At 38.3% G+C, this 14,931-nt stretch overlaps 1 long non-coding RNA gene and 1 pseudogene across 50 annotated transcripts in view; both read right to left on the bottom strand.

Annotated features, from left to right (window-relative positions):
• LOC138918326 (uncharacterized) overlaps positions 1-14,931 on the bottom strand; it is a 146,539-nt gene that overhangs the window by 41,245 nt on the left and 90,363 nt on the right. The window lies entirely within an intron of this gene.
• LOC138918324 (mitochondrial import inner membrane translocase subunit Tim17-A pseudogene) lies at positions 4,309-6,325 on the bottom strand (annotated as a pseudogene).

The following is a 14,931-nucleotide window of genomic DNA, read 5'->3' as shown; positions in this document are numbered from 1 at the left end:
AGTTCTGATGCTAACAAAACAACAACACGCATCTCTTCTAGTGACTTAAAGTAAGCATCCCTAAGCCTTTCAACTGGGAAACAATGGTAAAAATTGTATTATGTTTGCAATATAATTATCTTTAAATACACTGAAAATGCTAACATTTTCAGCATACGCTGAACTTATTTTGGATTTCTGACTTGCATTTCCTGAGCTATATTTATAATGTTATTTTCCCATTTCAGCTCAATATTTTCTCATTTATATTGTGGTTCTGTAGCAGAAAATGGTTTTCTCTTTTCATAAGCAACAGCAATTGTGAAAAATATTGTAAGTGGTGATTCGACACAAAACGAGGAGCTAATCCAATAACCCATCTCTTCTAAAGTAGCTAAATATTTCAGTGGGTTTCACAAAGATGATGAAGACAACAGCAACCCTAATTTTTGTTGTCTCATGTTGGTAGCTTTTATTCTGTAAGAATGATAAATACCATCAGATAATCTAATCATAGTCCAAGATACAAGTGTGCTTTAAAATAGAAGTTAATGAATACATGTTATAGGCCAGTTACAGTAAACACAGATATACACAAACACTGAAAACCGGTCATGAGTCGACCTACACATCCCATCCGTATGAATATAAAAGCTATCGTTTTCATTAAAATCTACCTCAAACATGATTTTTATTCAGGGCTGTGGGAGGCAGCCTGCAGGATGTCCCTCAATGATCCAACCTCATGGTACTCATGCCCTTGTGTAGCTCCCACTGAATAACCTATGTAACTATTATTGTGGAATGATGGAGTAGGACTTCTGAAGCTAGTTAATAAAAGATATTATGACTTCTGCCTGCCTCTCCCACATCACTCGCTCTGGAAACCAGCTGCCATGTCATGAGGACACTCAAGCAGCTTAATAGGGAGCTCCACAGGAAGAGAAAATACAGCCTGACTGACAACCAGCATTGACTGGCCAGCTGCAGTCAAGCCTTCAAATGACAGCAATCTCTGAGTGACACTGAACCAGAACGTCTCAGCTAAGTTGTTTCTGGGTTCCTGATCCATAGAAACTGTATGGCACAATAAGTGTTTATTGTTTGAAGCTGTAAAGGTTTAGGGTTATTTGTTACATAACCTGAAGAAGAAACTGAAAACAAAAGGTGACACCTTGATATTAAATTAAAATCTATATTCCCAAGCAACTTTTGATTCATCAAAAATTTATAACATCCCTATCATATATAAGAAGAGTCCTTTAACTTCTAACTGTAAAGCTGGTGCTTCTCTCCTGCGTAGACCCTCCAGCCTTCTGTGTTCAGCCTCCTTGCAAGGCACATACATACACCTCCCAGGACCCCCCACCCCAGGCTAGCGCGAAGGCAGAGGAGAGACTCACGAGATACATCAGCTCCATTCTGGGCTTTCCTGAGCTCTCAGTACATTTCCCATAACACCTCTGTATAACCATAAAAACCTCTCATACTCCTTTAGCACTAAATGAAGCTTAAAATACTTTATAAATGGTCCCCAAAATAAATCAGGGTAATGAAACAAAGGTAGTGCCTGTCTTCAAATTATATGCAATCGCACCATCCCTACTCCCTATTCCCACCTCAGGAAAGGCACAACCACCTGGAGAATTGCAATGATGTTTTTAAATTTCACAATTAACTTTAATTTCAAAATTCAAGAAAATTAACGTTCTTTAATTTTGAACATTAGCACCCCCACGGTACACTTTTATAGGGACTGATCCAGAGTCATCTCTAAAATTACAGTAAAAATAAGCTTCACTTCCACTGCCGCTGGCAAAGTAAACCAAAGAAAGGAAACAAGTATGACAGCTCAAAAAAAATCTGAAGTTTAGCTAGCAGCTGGGTCAAAAAGATTGGAAAAATCAAGGCTACAAATTGGTCTGTACAACTAATAGCAATTCAAAAGGTGGAAAATGCATCTCAGTGAAATGCAGCAACTGAGTGATTTTAAAGTAAGGCCTATTATACAAAAACATGCTCAGAGACCAAGACAGATACTATCTTCACAGCACTCAAGTCTGACAACTGAGGCGGGTTGGTTGAATCATGTGTTCACATGACTCAGAATGAAACTTGGTAGAACTTTCAGCTCATTGGTCCAGAGAGAATCAAATTTATAACAGCATAATTTGTAAACTGTCAGAATCCTTAGAGTATGAATTTGTTCCCAATCTGCAGTGGAGCAGCTGATACATACAAAATACATAATGAAGATTGATGCCCAGCTTTTTCTGTGGTTCCATGAAAAACAGATCCTTGCTGAGAAAACTTATATACAGTATTTATTGTAATATTTAGTTGGACCTATTCCAATCTTCTTAGGACATGGCAAAAATCAGGGCAACTCTAAAACTGCCATTGAGCTTCCCTACCCAGGCATCCATCTTCAAATCCTTGGCATTTTTGCAGAAAGGTAGTTGGTACTGACATGCTTTGAATGAAATTTGTAAACAGAAGAAATATTCGTGGCTAAAATCTCTTCTGGGAATGGTATAAATTGGAATGCAAAGTATGCTGAGTAAGATTTCGCAGGGCTATTTCCAAGGGGGGCAGGCTTGGAAGAACTGGGGCTGCCGTGGGTAGCAGAGTCAGAAACAAACAGAGAAGCGCCCCCAGAGATGATGACAATCTACTTGAGAGGGCCAACTTGGTGGCCTAGCCTAATTTCCCCTGGCACAAAGATAAGACTCAAAATTGGTAATAGTCCATTTTAAGATTATTTAAAAGGCAGCTGAATAAAAAGATTACTAGAGCAGAAAAATTCACCAAAGGTACCAGTGCTGGGAGCAAGAGGATTTAATTGGGAGTCAGCTGACTTATTTTCTTGTCCCAGCTCAGCCATTAATTAATTGGTCTTGTAAGCTTTAGCAAATCATTTAAAATGTCTGGGATTTGGTTTCCTCATCTGTATAATGAGAGGACAGGACAAGAATCTAGGACTTACTAGTTTGTACAAAATCAATATTGTGTTGAGGAAGATTCTCAGGCTGCTTGGAAACCCATTAGGAAAGGAGACGGTAATCAATTAGTAATGTCTGCCAGGACAAGGTGTGGTGGAAGAATGGCTGGAGAAGTGCACAGCCATTAGACTCAATCATCTTTAAGGGCACTTACAACTAGAACATTCTATCATTTATTCATTGAACACAACTAGCCAGAAGACCCATTGATAGGTTATTTCAACAAAACTACACCTTTAGGAAATATAAAGAGCTGAGTAACAAACAGAAAGAAAATTCTTTATTGTTAAAGCCTGTTAATTCAAAGAGGTAACAATGACTGTATCAAAGCAATGGATGTTCAATTAAAAAAAAATAAACAATTTAAAAAAATGGTAAGTACTAGGTTACACAGATACACAGATAAAACTCCAAGATCATGATCAGAAGATGGCTTTGCATTTCACAGGCCTGAGGCAATATTAACTGTCACAGGTATAAGAGCTGTCATAGGTATAATAGCAAGTACTTCATTAAAGCCCCTATACTTGGCCTGTTACATCATTGTAAAATTCTAAACAGCTAGAGCAGCATTTTAAAACTGAGGTAAGCTTTACATCGTAAATTTGAAAAGAAAATGCAATAAGAAATAGAGCGGGCAATGGACTGCCACATTTTTAATCAGTAGCATTGCCGCTGTTATTAATCTATTTCTCAAGTGCTATCAGTTAACAAAAGCTTAGTTAAAAATGTAGATTAATCAAACAACAAATCAGAAATGATTTAAAGTAATTTTAGGCCAGACAATTTACACATTCATAAAAAATACTTTAAAGTACTTTTTGATGAAGTTGTAAAAAAATAGAAGTATAGGGAAACCACACTGAAATGAATTCAAATGCATTTCTTTATGAGACTTAGCACTAAGTTATCTGACCATAGTGGATGGCCTGTCCTTGGATCAAGGGTATGTGAAACCCAGTGGCAAGAGAATATGTTAATCATAAATATCAATATCACTGACTTTTTCAAGGTAATAAAACCTGCTTAAGTCCATATGATAGTTTGAGCTTTACTTGAACACTGAGAATAAAATAAAATTGGTATTCAAAAAAATAAGCAAAATCTGTCTTCATAAATTCTTGGAAACCTAGATTACGCTAATATATTTTTTCTAATAAACATCACCAAATATCATTTTGTAATAGAATGAACAAAACTATAAACATTTAAGGTCTTTTTTTTTCTTTTGGTCCCAGAATCCATCTTTAAGCATCTGAATGGGAAGAATATTTTTCTTAGTTCCAAGCTAATCTTTTAAAACTCTGATTTTGGGTTTACTTTTAAATCTATTAAATACATATGTTGTTTGAGATTTTCTGGCTCTAGGGATAGTGTTAAGTTATTCTGACATATCTTTGGCCTTAAAATAGGTTGCTATTTGTAACACTGGAAACAATGGACTAAATTATTTACCCATTGAAACAAAATATTTTTTGAGCCAGGTACCATTCTAGGTGCTAGAGCAGTGAACAATACAGAAGTTTCTGTCTGCACGGTTTATATTCTAGCAGTTGAAGATAGCTAGTAAATAAGGAAGCAAATAAATAATTTCAGGTAGTGGTAGTTGACATGAAGAAAAAAATACCAGAGTGATAAGACAGAGAAAAATTAAGTGGAATCAGGCATTTGACTAGCTAGTCAGGGAAATGAGAGCCAGCTTCATAAGGATGTGACACGTATGACTGCACAGAACCCCACACTTAGAAGAGCTGACACATGGTTTAATGCTCTGCTGTCACTTCCTGAAACTTTTAATAAGAGGCCTTGCACGTTCCTTTTACACTGAGCCCTATGTAGCCAGGTCTTGCAGAGTACGATTGTGTTTTTTTTAAAACATTTTATTCAAGCACCCAGTAAACATCAAACCTCCAGTGCTCCCCCACCCTCTGTGAATTCTTCTCATGTAGGCATGGGTCTACCGGAAGGAAGTTGTGTCTGCTGACGGCTCCGATGGTGAAGAATGACGACACAGTGGCCTCAAAGGTACAGAGAGTTTTGTATCTGACATCCTTAAAACCAAGACACGGGGTATTTTACTTCCAAAGTGAAGAGTGCGTGTTCCGGCCTAGCTGTCAATCCAGAAAGTATGCACTACGGAAGGATCCATGTGGACTCGGCACAGTTCTTCTCATACACGATCTCCCTTGAGTGAGGGGGGAGTCTAACTACAAAACGTGCCATTTTCAAAGCACTCATTTAAAGCATTATTATTATTATTTCAAAGCATTATTTAAAGTGTGTAAGGATGAAAAGTAGAACTCTGCCACTTATCTTAAAAGAAAGCGCAAGTTCCAGGAGTTTTTGTTGTCTGACTAACAGAACATGCAAATTCAGGCAGTGAGGTCCTCAAGGAATGACATGCATCTTTCCCTGTTGTCTGCCCTGTGGTCCTGTATCTCCTAAGCACTTATTATATTTCCTTTAAAGATATAAGACACTTACTTTGCTTACAAAGGCAATCCAAGTGTGAATAAATAAATGTATTATCTCTTAACACCCCCCTTCCATGTTCCTTTAAATAGAAAAATGTGCTAAATGTCCCTTCATATCCTGTTGGGCAACAGCTGTCCCACCTATGGTTTTAAAAACAGACTGTAACTCGATCTTCTGAAATCCTTTCTTGAACTGCATTCTGTTGAAGAAGTCCTGGGAAAAAAGTCCTATTGATATTGTTGGTAGTCTCCAAAAGGTGAGGACGGTAATTGGGCTGAAGGCAACTGGGAGGGGTTTTCAGCAAACTGAGGACCACTGGGAAATTGTGCAGAGGCAAATCTTGTCAACAAGATACCAGCTCCTTCAGTTAAAGCTAGGAGAATGCCACCCATCGCGGCTGACCCGACCATGGCCACTGGTCCATTTCTCCTGGCCAGGATGGCTCCTGTTAAGGCACCACTTGTGATGGAGTTCCAGGGGGTCTTCCTTCCCTCTGACCTGAACCATACTGGAGTCAATCATGGAAAGCTCCCCAAACTGCAAAGCTCCCTCCCAGCTGCGGAGCCCTGGTTTTAGCAGCTGTCAAATTCGTGTGCAGTCTGTGGTTTACTCCCACTGGAGAATTGCGAAAGCCTTTGATTGCTTGAAAGATACCACCACCTATAGTACCTATCGTAAAGCCCCCCCCCCCCACAGTCATCCACAATTTGCCAGGGGCATGGCTCCCATGCATACTCCTCCATCTTGGCTCCGGCAGCCGAGAAGTAAGGTCTGAATGACAAAAAGGGGCTAGATCTATGCGACAACAGTGGAAGGACATTCTTTGAGAGGGAACAGCGATATTCTGTTGCTGCAAAACAGCAGGGTTTCTCAATCTTGACATATTTGAGAAACAGAAAGAAGACTAAGTCGATTGATGCATGGAAGTAAGAGAAATGCAGTGGTAGCAGATGAGGCCAGAGAAGTACTTAAGGGCCAGTTCATATAGTCTTGTAGGAGACTGGATTTTTATGTACGCACAAGGATAGTGTACCTGATGATAAGGTGTATGAAAAGAAAAATCAACCCACTGGCAGAGAGACACGAGAAAACGTGTCTGTTTTGGTGTAAACTGAGGTTGAAACACTATATATTATGTGCTTGTGTGTGTGTATGTCTTGTGAATATATATACACACATATCTATATACTATATATATTTAACTATCTTGAGCATTTATATCCATAGGCCAAATATCATATCCGATTGAGGTTTCTTAGCGTACGATGAATAATCTAGGAATGTCCAATTAGAGGCGTTAACACAAAAATATGTCCTAGGACAGTTAACCCAGTAGAAGGGCAACTCAACCAGTGTGGAGTTAACCAAGATCATTACATATGAAAAGAGGCCTCACTGTCGTTATCTTCCATGGGCCCCCTGGGATACTAGGAAGACAGAAATTTCTAAATTTATTTGTAATAACGTTTGGAAAAGAGGAGGAATGTACCGCCACCCCACGGGCCCCCACCTAAAGTACAGGGCACAGGGCAACCACTCTAGGTGCCCTTTTACGGGACCAGCCTGCAGGCTGGTGACAGTCCTGCAGTATCTAACAGAAGCAAATGCAAAAACATCTCTGGAACGACAAGCTCTTAACTCAGGCTATACAGGGCTGCCACAGATAAAACTGTGCTGAAAATGAACTTACGTTACAATTAGACAGAACACATAAGGAAACAGTCTACTGGGATCAATTGCCAGTAGATGATAACAGCAGACAACAACAAATAGAATCAGAGTTGCAAAAACTTTAGACTGTCAAACTATCACCTAGAAGCAAAAAATTAAGCATGATTCAATGATTTAAATGAGATATCTAAAATATGCAAAAATAAAACACTATAAAAATATTCAGATTTGAAAAAGAATCAAATATAACATCAAAAAAATATATATAGTCATAGAAAAAAACCCTTCATAGATGTGCTAATCAGCAGATGAGACCTCGTGAAGAAACTTAGAGAACTGGAGGAAGGATCTGATAAAATTCCCCAGAACATGACACTAAGAAAGATGACGTAAGAGACAGAGAGGGCAGAGGTCAACAGGCACGTCACTGGAATGCCAGCAAGACAGAAGCCGGAGAGCTTGAGGAGGGACAATATTAGAAGACACAGTGTCTGGGAGTTTTTCATAACTGATGAAAAACAACACTCTCCATATTTAGAAAGAACATTTATTCCTTAGCAGGATAAATAAAATTAAATTTGCATCAAGGGATGTCACTGTGAAACTACAGAATCCTAAAGAAAAGGACCAGAGCTTAAAGCATCCAAAGATGGCAAAGACCACTTCAAAAGGAAAGAACCCCCCTGGTGGCAGACCATTCAGAAGACCCTGGAATAATACTATGAAAGTGCGGGGACAAAAGAAGCGTCAGTCTAGATTTCTATGTCTAGGTTACCATGATTTAAGAGTGACAGAAAAATAAAGTAAATTTTCAGATAAAGCTTGGGAGACTCTACTACGAATACTCTTGCAGAAAAGCTTCTAAGGATACAGAATATGTATATTGCTTCTTACATATTCGTATATCTATGAACATGAGCTCAGAAAATAGAAAAAGATGAAACAAGAAATTATGAACAAAAAACTAGTGTGAATGTGCATAAATGTAAACAAGCTGTGACTTGAAGAGACAGCTGGTTAGAATGGTGGGAAAAAACACCATATATGCTCTTGAGAAGACACATAAACATATGGATGCAGACAGTTGCAATATTTATGAAGAAAAAAGATATAACAAACAAATATTAACAAAAAGAAAACTGGTGAAACGACACAATAATAGACATAATGGATTTTAAGGCAAAGATAGTTATTAAGGATTAAGGGTACTTAATAATAAAGGGTTCATTTCATCACAAAAATATAATAGTTCTAATCTTGTAAATGCCTGATTGAATATACTTCAAGCTATGGAAGGCAACACTGCAGGATGTCAAAGAAAAACTGACAACTTCATAATCATAATGATAGAGTTTAACATTCATTCTCAGAAACTGTTAGATTAATAATAATAATAATCTGTCAAAACCAATTTATTTCCAAACTAATGTAACGCTTATTAAATAGCTTTAGTATTCCCTGATTCCTCTGCTCTTAGCTTATTCTGCCACTTGTGGTAATGCAAGATAAAATAAAGGTGATACAGATTGGGTAATTAACTAATTTACCCAAGAAATATTTACTACAGGACCTCGAGGCTCCAGGCACTGTTCTAGTCTATGGTGTCACAGCACTAACAGAAAAGGTCACTGCTCTCCTGGAGCTTACATTCTAGATGGGCACACAGAAAACTAACAGATAACCATATAAAACGTTAAATGTGTATATTTAGACATTAAATGTCAACATAGTAATATAAATACTAAAAAGAAAATTAAAGCAGAGTGAGTAGTGCAGGAGTTGGGTGCATAGTTTGTTACCTTACAGGGCTCTCAACTAAGCACCCGATGCTCAGGTGATGAGGGAGCAGAGAAGCAAGAGGGTGCTCCCTGCAGGTCTCTGAAGGGACAGCTGTCCAGGCAGGTAGGAAACCAAAGATGGAAGCCTGCTCTGCCTCTGCAAGAACAGCCAGAACTGAGGCTGCAGTGGAGGGAGCGAGAGAGACAGCGTTGGGAGGGCAGCTCAGAGAGGTGTGTGTCAGGGTGCTCAGAGGGTGCAGCACTTTCTAGGGTGCGGTTTTTATTCTCAGTGACGTGGGAAGCCATTGCAGAGTGAATGGAAGAGCAGTGTGATCTGGCTTCCAGTTTTAAAGGGTCACTGTGGCTGTTTTGTGGAGAACACGGTGGTGGGGAGGGTGCGGGGGCCAGGGCTGAAGCAGGGAGCCGGGCAGGAGGCTTCTGTAGTAATCCAGAGGCAAGACAACAGTGGCCGAGACCAGGGCGCAAGCAGGAGAAGGGACAGGAGGAGAGGGATTCTGGGTCTATCGTGAAGATGGATAAAGGATGAGTCTTTCCAGGCAGCAGCAGCCACCCATGTTATACTCTCTCAGGTTCTTAATGCCTCGGATTTGTTTTTCTTTTCAGTGTCTCCACTCCCATAGGCTATTGGGTCTGAAACAACTGTATTTAAAAACTGATCAACTGCAACATGCTTTTAAAAAAAAAGCTTTGAAGAAGTTGTAAATACCGCTGAGAGCTCTCTTTGAAAATCCATTCCGCATAAATAACCTGCTCATTAAAAGGCAAAGGGAGTGAAGGGCGTTGGGGGGTGGCACCGCCTCAGTAACTCAGGCACCGAGGAAACTGGATCTGAGCGGGCAAGTCAGAGGCAAGGTCTTAGACAAATGGCAGAGAAAGAGGAGTTTCCTGGCCCTTTCTCCACTGTTTGCTGAACGGAAAAAGGAAAGATAGCTGAATGGTTGTTTTGGAGACACAGGCAGACAGCAGAAAGCTGTGCACAGAATCTGCCTAGTTCCACAGGTAACTGGACAAACCAGCAAGAGACAACTGAAGTCTAGTGTATTCATTAAACACTTGCCTCAGTAATAGCAGCTTTCCTGCAATTTTTACAGCCTTCTTTCTGATGCTGACTGCTGTATGAGAAAGCTTACAGTGACAAAATCTTAGCTGCGGCAGAAGAGAGGATTTAAAAATCACAAAACCAATCAGTAGATGAATGTATAATACAGTTTCACAAGGGCTCCTGAGAATGAGATTTCACGAACTAAAAATTAAGAAAAAGACTGCTGACAAATTTACATTTCAGAATTGACTCGTCTGATCTTGCCTGGAACCTCTGAAGCTGAAAAATTAGACCAAAAGCTCTCAGTCTGCTTGCAAAGGGAATGAAGAACCAAACTTTTGCCCAACAAATTGTAAGGCGCTCTTAAGGTGAATATCTAACTGATGGGTGGTGCCCGAGGAATCGCCCTTTTCCAGGATAAAATGGTGTTCTGTCCCTTTCTCCTAAATGCTACTGGATGCATTTTCCCCTGGACTCTAATTAGAAGCTACACAGGATGCTGATTGCATTTATCATTACCTGCAAACTATAAAATGTCCATCAAAAGTCAGGTTCTCAGTTGTGAGCAAATCTAACCCAAGATAGACCTCAGTGCTACATAAGTGAAACTCCACTGTACTTGAAAAGATAGAACTTCCTCAAGCAAACGTCCTTATGGTTAAACAGACTAAGGAAAAAGATCTGAAAGTACTTCAGACAGTATACAAAGAGGTAATATTGCAAAATTTGAGAATTCTCTAAAGTGCTTAAATTTTGGGGGGAAACATAATTTAGTGGTTAGAAGTTTTGTCATGTAATGATGAAATCAAGCTATTTGAAAATAACTTTCTAGAAGTTAAAACTGCAAACAACCCAGATGGCCTTCAATGGGTGAACAGTTAAACAAACAATGGTACATCCAGTACCACGCAATACTAGTCAGCAGTAAAAAGGAACAAACTATTGTTACGTCACCATGAATCTCCAGGGAATTATGCTGAGAAAAAAGCCAATCCCCAAAGGTTACACACTGTACAATCCATTTATTAAACATTCTTGAAATGATGAAATTATTGAAATGGAAAAGATATTAGTGGCTGTCAGCGGTTGAGGACAGGGGTGGAGAGGTTTGTGGGGAGGGGAGCAGGAGGAAAGTGGGTGTGGTTATAACAGAGCAATACCAGGGATCCTTGTGGTGATGGCATTGTATCTTGACTGTGCTGGTGGATACAAACCTACACATGTGACAGCACACACACGTGTGATAGAACACAAACTGGGGAAGTCGCTAAATAAGATCGGTGGACTGCAACAATGTCAGTATCCAGGTTGTGCTACTGTGGTATAGTCACATGCAAGATGTTATCATTGAGGGAAACTGGGCAAAGAGTACATGGGATCTCTTTCTATTATTTCTTAAAACTATATGTAAATCTAGAATTATTTAAAAGTAAAAAGTTTAATTTGAAAAAAGTAAAGAGTGGCTGGAAGACTTGATAAACATATCAGTTTGACTACTGATTCACTGTCAAAGGTAAACTGATAAAGCTTTTCAGAATTTGGCTTTTAATAACAATATCAGGAGAATCTTGCAGTGGCTAATGGTGTCACCAAATGCTGCTTACTAAATGTAGAATTATTCTGCCCTTTGAAAATAGCTAGAAAAATACAGTTTTGTATGTTAGGGCAACTCTTAGAAGCCAAGTAATCCAGGAATTCAATCGCCTATTGATGTACAACATACATAACATAAACTCATTTTAAGCGTGTAAATCAATGAGTTTTGAGAATGTATAGACCGGTGTAACCACCATCACCACAAAGAGGATACTGAGCATTTCCATAGCTCCACAAAGTTCCTTCATGTCCAGTCCTAGTGAATAACTTATCTGCCTTTGGTCACTAGAGACTAGTTTTGCTTTTCGAGAATTTCATAGAAAGACAACTATATAGTACATATTGTTTTGTGTCTAGATTCTTCTGTCTAGCATAATGTTTTGAAATTCTACCAGGTTACTGGACATAGCAGTCATTCATTTTGATTATATCTGGGTGGTATTTAACTGTACAGATGTACCATAATCTGTTTATCCATTCACTTATTGAAGTAACATTTGGGGTAGTTTTCAGTTTTGTCAATTACGAATAAGGCTGATATGAACAAGAGCATATAAACCTTTGTTGGGCATGTTTTATTTCACTTGAGTGAATATGTAGTAGCTAAATTACTGGATTGCACAGAAAATTACGATAAACTTTATAAGAAACTTCCAAAATGATTTCCAAAGTGTTTGTACCAGTTTACACTCCCACCAGCAGCATGCTTCACAACCTCACCAACACTTAGTATTGTCCATCTTTTCCTTTTAGCTATTCTGGTGGGTGTGCTGTGTTATCACACTGTTTTAATTTTGATGAACTCCAATATATCATCTTTTTCTTTTTTCTTGTTTGTGCTTTATGAATCCTATCTAAAAATTATCTGCCTCCTCTGAAGTCACAAAGATTTCCTCCTATGTCTTCTTATACAAGTTTTATGATTTTAGCTTTTAAATTTAGGTCTATGATCCATTTTAAATTATTTTTTGTTTATGGTGTGAGGTAAGGATTGAGGTCCATTTCCCCCTGATACTGACAGACAACTGTTCTAGCACTATTTGTTGAAAAGACTATGCTTTCCTCACTGAACCAACTTTCTATCTTTGTGGAAAATCGATTGGCCATACATGTATGGATCTATTTCTGGACTCTATTCTGTTTCATTCATGTATACATCTGTTCTACCAATTCTATGTTGTCTTGATTACTGTAACTTTATAGTAAGTTTTGAAATCGTTTAAGCCAAATCCTCTTGTTGTCCTTTTTCAAAAATGCTTTGGCCACTCCAGTTCTTTTGCATTTCCAAATAAATCTTAGAATGAACTTGCCATTTTTTACAGAATAGCCTGTTAGGATTTTAATTGGGATTATTTGAATGTATAAATCAATTTGGAGAAGACTGATAACTCAACAACATTGAGTCTTCTAATTCAAGAGCCTGGTATATTTCTCTAGTTAGTTCTTCTTCAATTTCATTCAGCAATATTTTGTAATGTTCAGTGTAGTGATCTTGATATTTCTTGTTAAATTTATCTTTAAGAATTTATATGTTTTGATGCTAGTATAATTAGCCTTGCTTTAAAACCATTTCATTTGCCAGTTGTTAATAAATAAAATCTATTTTTGTACATTGACATTTTTCTGAGATCTTGATAACTTCACTTATTTGTTCTAGTAGTTTTTTTTTTTTTGCTGGGGAGGATTCCCCATGAGCTAACATTTGTTGCCAATCTTCCTCCTTTTGCTTGAGGAAGATTTGCCCTGAGCTAACATCCACGCCAATCTTCCTCTATTCTGTGTGTGGGTCACTGCCACAGCATGGCTGCCAACGAGCAGTGTAGGTCTGCGCCCAGGAACTGGACCTGGGCTACTGAAGCAGGGTTTGCCAAACTTAACCACTAGGCCCTGGGGCTGGCCCCTGTTCTGGTAGCTTTTATGTAAAAATAACGTCAACTGAAAATAGAGTACATCTTCCTTTCCAACCTGTATGCCTTGTCTCGCCTTATTACACTGGCCAGGACCTCCAGTAAAATGTTGCACAGAAGTGGTAAACTGGACATGTTTACATTGTTACTAATCTTAGAGGGAAATATTCAGTTTTTCACCATTAAGTATGAAGCTGGTAGTAGGTTTTTCACAAATGTCCTTTAAAAGGTTGAGGACATTTCCCTCCAATCCTAGCCTTCTGAGAGGTTTTATCATAAATGGATGTCGAACTTCATCAAATTCTTTTTTCTGCATTTATTGAGATGGTATCCTTTATTCTTTACATACGATGAATTATATCAATTGGTTTCAAATGTTAAATCACCCTTGCATTCCTTTATATTGCTAGATTCAATTTGAGAATTTCTATGTGTATACATATAAGGAATATTGGGATGTTGGTCTGTAATTTTTCCCTTCTTGTAGTTTTTGTATGGTTTTGGTACCAAGATGATATCAGCCTTATGAGTTGGGAAGTTGTTCCTCCCACCTCCCCCAGCTATTTTCTAAAAGAGTTTATGTAGGATTAATATTATTTCTTCCTTAAATATCTGTTATTCACCAATAAAGCCATCTGGGTCTGGGGTTCTCTTTTTGGGGAGGTTATTAATTATAAACTTGATTTTAAAAATAGATATAAGAAGACTTAGGTTTTCTATTTTTTATGTGTCAGTTTTGGAAATTTGTGTCTTCAAAAATTTTGCTGTGGGCTAGCCTGGTGGCGCAGTCATTAGGTCCACACGTCTGCTTCAGTGGCCCAGGGTTCTCTGGTTCGGATCCCAGGTGTGGACCTATACACCGCTTGTCAGGCCATGCTGTGGCAGGCGTCCCCACATATAAAGTAGAGGAAGATGGGCCCGGATGTTAGCTCAGGGTTAGTCTTCCTCAGCAAAAAGAGGATTGGCAGCAGATGTTAGCTCAGGGCTAATCTTCCTCAAAAAAAAAATTTTGTTCATTTCATCTAAGTCCTCTCTCTTAATTCTAATAGTGGTGAGTTATGACGTCTTCTGTCTCTTTTTCCCCCCTTGATGAGTCTAGGCATAACTTAGTCAACTTTACTGACCTCTTAAAAAATAGCTTTCGATTTCACTTACTTTATTTACTGAGTTCCCATTTTCTATTTTATTGATTTCTGCTCTGTATTATTTCTTTTCTTCTACTTTGGGTTTTATTAGTTATTCATTTTCTAGCTTCATAATTGGAAGTTTAGATCATTGATGATTTTAGACTTTTCTTATTTTCTAATATAATTATTTTAAACTATACATTTGTCCTGAGCATTGCTTTATGCTGCAACACAACATTTTTTATATATTTTCACTGGGTTCAAAATATTTCCTAATTTATCTTTTGATTTCTTCTTTATACCATGGATTACTTGGAAGTGTGCTTGTTTAAT

Source organism: Equus caballus, chromosome 17 (genome assembly GCF_041296265.1).
Source record: "Equus caballus isolate H_3958 breed thoroughbred chromosome 17, TB-T2T, whole genome shotgun sequence".
Lineage (NCBI taxonomy): Eukaryota > Metazoa > Chordata > Mammalia > Perissodactyla > Equidae > Equus > Equus caballus.
Note: the sequence above shows the minus strand (reverse complement) of the source record. Positions and strands in the feature narration are given on the sequence as shown.